The sequence below is a fragment of the Pezoporus flaviventris genome, unplaced genomic scaffold, assembly GCF_033815535.1.
Source record: "Pezoporus flaviventris isolate CSIRO_AGI_PZ_B2104156 unplaced genomic scaffold, CSIRO_AGI_Pfla_v1 ptg000021l, whole genome shotgun sequence".
NCBI classification, from domain to species: Eukaryota; Metazoa; Chordata; class Aves; order Psittaciformes; family Psittacidae; genus Pezoporus; species Pezoporus flaviventris.
This window is the reverse complement of record NW_026892569.1, coordinates 6,818,666-6,825,744: the sequence shown is the minus strand read 5'-3', so window position 1 is coordinate 6,825,744 and position 7,079 is coordinate 6,818,666. Positions and strand designations below refer to the sequence as shown.

Genomic DNA, 7,079 nt, shown 5'->3' with positions numbered 1-7,079 from the left:
GCAGGGATGGGGCAGCCACAGTTTCTCTGGGCACCCTGTGCCAGTGCCTCAGCACTTCCAACTTCTGCCTAAGAGTTCATCTCAGTCTCCCCTCTGGCAGGTTAAAGCCATTCCCCTTGTCCTGCCCCTACAGGCCCTTGTCCAAAGCCCCTCTCCAGGTTTCTTGTCAGCCCTGGATCTGCTGGAGTCACGGGAGCTGCTCTAAGGTCTTCCAGAGCCTTCTCCAGGCTGAACAACCCCAACTCTCTCAGCCTGTCTTCATAGGAGAGGTGTTCCAGCCCTCTGATCATCTTCATGGCTCTCCTCTGGAAGGAACATGTTCACCTTAGTCCCGGCACATGTGGTATTGGGAGGGCACCCATGGAATCAGGACTGCAGCACTGAGCCACTGAATCACAGGCAGTGATGTGACAACAGGGTGACTGGGACATGGTGAAGATCTCTGGTAGTTGTAGGGGCTTTTGTAAACTGCTTCATCGTGTGCAATGTCAAGATGTCATCACATAGAGTGGCTGGGAAAATGATCTTGGGAGGCCTGGCCCTCAGTGCTTTGGTTGTTAGTCAGTTTTTTGGGTATAGATACAAAGGAAGGCAGTAAGGACAAGAAGCCCTGGAGAAGGTCACCTACAGAAAACCGATATCCTAGAAGGTTCAACAATAGAAAAACCATTTACCTGAACACAGGAAGCACAAAAAGAAATAGACCAAGAAACATTTTAGCTTAACTTCTGCCTGAAATGACTCACTGGTCTTAACCAGCAAGGACAGAATGAATATCCACATCTGAAAAAATAGGTGATGATGAAGCTGGAGTGGGATAAAGCAAGACTTATGAGCTAGGTCCCAACACACACACAGTTCAGAGGGAGTTTTCCACCTGCATAAAATTTGAGAAGTCAGTCATATAATTACTGTGAAAAAAAAGAAAAAAAAAGAATCATTTTTCATCCTGTGGTAAAAGAAATTAGAGGAAAACCAAATACCTTTAATAATTTCAAAACATTGCACTTTGTCATCAATCTCCATTTGCCATAATGAGCCTAGCAGGAGGTTCAAAAGCTGCAGTGGGTCAAAAATGGGCTTCAGGGATGCTGGGCATTTCAGAAACATGGTTCAAAATGCATGAGATCATGTCTGTCTCAGCTTTAACCATATTTTACTATGAAATCTATTCTAAAGTGGAGACCACATGCATGAACACATATATGTATACATACACATGTATAGAGTGCACGTGTGTTCATATACACACACACAAAGGTATCTGATGTCAAAGGTAATGGAGTCTAATAGCTATACAAGGTTTGATTTTATATCTAATATTTACGTATTTCATTATATAAGGTTTCCTCTCAAGAAGCAGACTGGTTTGCCATGTTAAATAAAGGAATGAAACATAGAAAAAATCATTCCACTGGAAAACTATGTGATACTAAACCCACGTTTATCTTATCCTCAAATGTACTGAAGCTTCTTTAAATGTATCTTTGTAGCAACCAAACTAGCCATAAATTAGTCATGATGATATTGCAGCTGAATTTAATTTCAAAGACTCTCAGCAAGTTGTTAAGGGTTTCTTGCCTAGGTCACTCCTGAGAAAATTCAAAAACTCTGGTATGATTTATGAATATTGCTGTATTATTGGTGTATAAAAAGATAGGGGGAATACAAGCGCATAAACCTCTGTTTAATCCCGTTCCAATAAAAATTTCATTTCTTATAGCAAAATAAACATGTAAATCAATGTTTAATGATTTTGTTGTTTTATTACATAACTTATAATTTGCCTTTAAACATCCAAGCCAAGAAAAATCTGAGACCCTGCTCGTTTTTGCTGAAACATAATTAGGTACCAATTAGACCTATTCTGCAGAGGTCACTTTCTTGAATGGTATTCATAATGCAATGTAAGAGAAGAAAGTCCAGGAACAAAAGGCTTAGCTTCTCCTTTCCCGCATGTACAAATATATTAGGCCTATTGTTAATCAGTTTTTCAATGTGAACATTTTTTTTCCCTGAAATTTACTCAACTAAGGGATAATTAGATTCCTAAAATTACTATACCAGCAGTGTTCAATTTCAGAGATGCTGGACCTCCAGACTTGTTGCATGAGACACACAGACATACAACTCCTGTTCCTCATCATGTAGTCTCTCCCCATATTTGGGAAATAGTCCCATCTGTATTAATCCCTTTCCATTAATGGCAAATGGCCAATCACTTACTGAAGATCCATCTCTCCTTTAAGAAACTGAAGTCCATGGGACTTGCAGAAGTAGGAACATGGTGACATTTCTGCAGGATCTGGCTATTGCTGTCTGTAAGTACCATGCCCTGACAGCTTTCACAATAAAATGCAACGAAAATGTCCCTTATACTGATGAATGAGTAACATCCTAAATTAGGATAATTTCTAATTTATTATAGGTGCACATATACTAGTTTCTCAGAAATACTGCCCACATTTCTCAATCACATGGAGTCAGTAATTCCCAGGCTTAAATGGGTTTCCTCTTGGACGTACTGCTTGACCTGAGGTGAGTCACTTAATCTTTCTATTTTGCTGTCTATAAAAGTATGATAATATTGGCTCACATCACCTGCTGAATAAGGCAATATTCAACACAAATAGCCAATGTGAGATTAATATTTCTAAAGTACTCTTGCTGAAAAATGCTGTCAGTCCAAAGTGTATGCTATTATAATTGATGTATACAATAGAAATCAGGCGGCTAAGCATATATTCTTGTGCCAGCTTTTATTTCTGCTACTTGACTTCAAATGTACATGTCCAGTAGAAAAGAAATTTGAAAATTAAAGTGTCCTTGAAACTAGACTAGAAACTTCCAACCAATGGGAAATGCCCATCAATACCTCCCTGGGGCAACTACCAGTTTTTTCCCCAGCTGCCTCTCATTTTCTTGCTTCATGTGCCAAAATCCACAATTCAGGGTTTTGACTCAGGATGTGTGCCAAAGCCACACACCTGATGATGGCAGAGCAAGAGGTGGTAACAATCCTGCCACTTCTGCACAGCCCTCATGCCATGCCTGCCAATGATCCATGCTAAAGCCCACTTGCCAATGACTTAAAACACACAACTATTCTCTTTGGCTGGAAATTCCCAGAAAAAGGGTGACTGTCCCATCTCATGCTAATCTCCTTGTCAGAGGTGAGCACTATCTACCTCCTGCCAAAGTCCTGTACAAACTTTAATGCAGTATCTTCTGCTACAGAGCAGGAGGAGCAATCAACTTTTCAGTACTGCTGGGAGAGCAGAAAAATATTTTCTATTTTAATCTATAAAGTCATCACAGAAGGCTGAAATTTTAGAAAGAATGAGACTGCACTTACACGAAATACCTGCTGCCTTGAATCTCCTCCCTCTGTCTTCTATGTCTCTTTAGTTCTATCTTTCTCCCATCTGGAAAATGACCTGAACATTTTGGGCACTATCAAGAGGAAGAAACAGCCCATGTGGTGTTCAGTTACAGCTGGTCCAAGCCATTTTTGAAAAGTAAGTTACTCTGCTCTCAGTGTTGGGCACAAAGGGGAACAGTGGATGAAGCAAGGTTTGAGTTTGGTCTTTTTCCAACTCCACATTTCCCCAGGGAATTCCTCCAAATTTCTCAGAATCCACCCAAGCAATGTCATGGTGCAGTTGCACTACATTATACCAACTGAACATGTGTCCCCACTGCTTTCCAGGTTCGTACACCTTTGAGTAAAGGATTACAGCAGCATTACTGAGCTGCTTTGGCTGAAGCGTGGGCCAATTTGATTGCATGCTCTTTTATTATGTAGATGAAAAAACATGGGCATTTAGCTTTCTATAAAGTGAATGAGGCACCCCCCCCCCCCGTAACACAGCCTGGAAATAAAAAGCCCTAAAGTTGCAGAAAATGTCAACTCCAAGAAATGCGGTGGGTGTAAAAACCACAAATTAAGCTTTACGTTCATATACAGCATCTTCATTTGTTCTGAACAATGCTCAATGGTGAGAACCAGGACCCCCCCATGAGGCTGCCTCCCACTGTGGACATGCCTCCCATTCCCAGGGCTGGGCAGCAGCCATCTCTTCCCACAGATGCCACTTCCCATGGTCATCCCTGCAAAGCCACAGCCTGTTCTGCATAGCACCAGGGAGGAGTTCTGCTTCCTCTTTGCAAAGCCCTTTCCAGCAGGATAGAGGCAGTCTTGCTCCAAAACCTGAGGGTACATCACTAGGTAGTGTGTGAACAGGTACCAGACCAGGTCATAGGATATGCTTTTACCTTTGCACTGCAGAAATTTGTTGGGAGCTGTAGAAGCCAATGGCTCGCTCCAGATCTAGTCAAGGACTGGGGTTAGTTCATCAGTCTTCAGCCAGACTAAATGACATTCCCCCAGCTGAAGGGGTGAGACAATGATTAATCCTTGTTAACTTATCAGAAGCTGGAAGAGGACAGAAAATGTCAGCAGTGTTGCTAATATTTGCATAATGCCATTCATTAAAAATCCACTGAAATTTGACACTGAAATTCAACTTCCAGATGAAAAAAAGAAATCAAATTTGACCAACATAGATTTTTGGGTTGGGTTTTTTTTGAGCAAAAGACTTTTGACAAACCTGAGGAACAAAAATACAGAATCTATTCAACATGAACATCCTCAGCTCTGCAAAGCCTCTGTAGCAGCTGAAGATATTGCAGATGTTATAATGTACAGAATGCATTACAGGGAAAGTGCTTTTAGAACAGGCTGTGTTTTAATACATACAGTAGAAGCATTAGAAACTATTTCAAAAAGAAAGGCTTTATAAATATTTGTGTTTATGCAATTTTTGTACAACCTTATGAATCAAGTGAGTGGAAATGAAGATGACTATACAAACTATATGTTCTATGTCTTATGCTGTTTTGGAAGTTAACCTAGATGCTATTACACCTTGCAGAGATGACAACTATGTATTAGGACTTATAATCTTCAGTCCTGTCAGATGACATTCTAAAAATCAGTTGCGCCATGGTATTTGTGAAAAGGAAATGCTTGCCCACCTACCTTCATGCCTTTCTCAGAGAGGCTGCATGCAAATGCACTTAAATCTTTCAGCTGAGATTCAAACAGTTAGAAGGAGCTACTGAATTCCTGGCAACATGAGCTGTCGTTGAACTAATATGAACTTCATGCAGATTTCTGTGGTTGCCAGAATTGCCGGTTGGGGTGAATTTGTAGTAACAGGTTTGTCGGAGACCTGCCAAGGGAGTCTGCCTTTTCCTGGGCTTGCTCTGAAGTCAGGACACACTTGCACAGCTCAGCTATAAGCTTTCAGCTGGAGAGGAGGCAGAGAGGAACCCAACAGCAGCTGAATGTCAGGATAATCCCAGAGTAAAGTCAAACCTTCAGCGAAAGGCTGAAAGTGGAAAGTTTACTGAGGCCCAGAATGGGTCTAAGCCCATCTCATCTGGGTTGAGGAAGTTGTGGACTCAGGAGAGATGAAAGCATATGGCTTGCTTGTTTTAATGACCATCTGGCTGCCTGTAGCCAGAAAGGCATCTCCACCCCTAAATGAGAAGACCCACCTCCTTGGAGTCACACACGTGGAGCTCAGCTCCCACCAGGCAGCAGCTCAGACCATCCCTCCATCCCTGCCTACTTGACCACCATCCCAGCAGTGAGGAAAGTTTTAGAAGGAGAAACCACACCTTAATGGAGTTAAAAACCAAAGAAAAGCCCAGCAGGACAAACTTCATCAGATGCACAACTGAGTCCACAAAGTACATCACAGCTCTCGCAAACTTTGTCTCCGCAAAGACAGTATCTGGTCTTATCTCATTTTCAGCTGTCTCAAGTAAAGAAGCTGTCGCTGTTCCCTTAAGAAAGTTCACGGGAACAACTTTCACATTGTTCCCTTCCAGTTCACGATCAGGAAGATTTCCCTGATATTCCGCCAAGAGTTGGATAACAACTGGCTGATGAAACAAATAACAAGATCAGGCCAGAAAGAAGAGAGGAAATATTTAAAGGAGGAAAGGGACAAATGAGTCTTCAGAGAATACTGAACTACAGAGAATGTGCTGAGCTTATGTCTGGTATATTTTGCTTCATTTCCAGGCATTTGTGCCATGTATGATTTCTATAAAGAGACAGATTCCAACTTAGGGTGAAAAAACCAAAAAGGATCAGTTCCTTCTGTCCCTGATCTCTCTGGACAGAGGATTCCCTCCACTGCTGGAATGGTCCACAGACCTCAGCCAGCACCTTTGGGTCAAGAGCTGTACTTCTCTTTAGGAGCTGAACAATGGTTACTGCATGGAGAGAACTGGCCAAACCTCCAAAGACAAAGTCACCCAGCAGATGCTCTGAAGGCAGCAAGCCTTTCAGTGTCCCCAGCACAGGGTCTCACAGAGAGGCGGTGCCATCACTGTTGTCAGGCACTCCAAGAAAGCGAGCGTATTGCTGGCAGTGACCAGACAGTCCAGACTTGACAGTGGGGAGGACTCTGGAGGAGTTCAGCAAGAAAATCTAGCAGGAACGAGGGGAAAAAAGACAAAGACAAGAAAAAAAGAAAATTATGGAAAACAGTGTACGACAAAAAATTGACCCCATTCTGTGTAAAATTTGTATGTAAATAATAATAAAATAATGCTCATTTACAGAAACATTATGAACAACCAGTGGCTGCTTATTAGCAGCACCTTCCTAGGACCACTTCCCACATCTGTGTTTCCTATCAAGACTGAGTAACAGCCTCTGGAGCACACGCTGTTCTGTGTGTATATACCCAGTGACTGGGAAAATCAGAACTGTTACACAAGTATTGGGAAACAATTCTCTAGATAAGCTGTGCATGTATTCACAAGTAAAACATGCAGCCATATGAGTCCACACACACAAAACACTCAATCTGTACGTGCAAAATAGGAGCTTGAGGCAGGTCAGCACTTAGAGACCAGGCTCTGAACTGACACCACCAATCCATCGGAGCTGTCACTGCTAAATGACAGTGTAAGAACAGCCTTCCAAGAAAAGCCCTGTCTCAATTTCTGCTTGAGCTGGTTTCACCAGCCTTCCACAAGTCCCTCATCTGTGAATCCCG

General features: G+C 42.2%; 1 long non-coding RNA gene across 1 annotated transcript; it reads right to left on the bottom strand.

Annotated features, from left to right (window-relative positions):
• Positions 1-2,758: 2,758 nt before the first annotated feature.
• LOC133270725 (uncharacterized) lies at positions 2,759-5,722 on the bottom strand. The gene is made up of 3 exons (XR_009743888.1): positions 3,356-5,722; positions 3,189-3,265; positions 2,759-2,987 (listed from the first exon to the last, which is right to left on the bottom strand). It is a non-coding gene; the product is annotated as an uncharacterized LOC133270725 (long non-coding RNA).
• Positions 5,723-7,079: the final 1,357 nt, after the last annotated feature.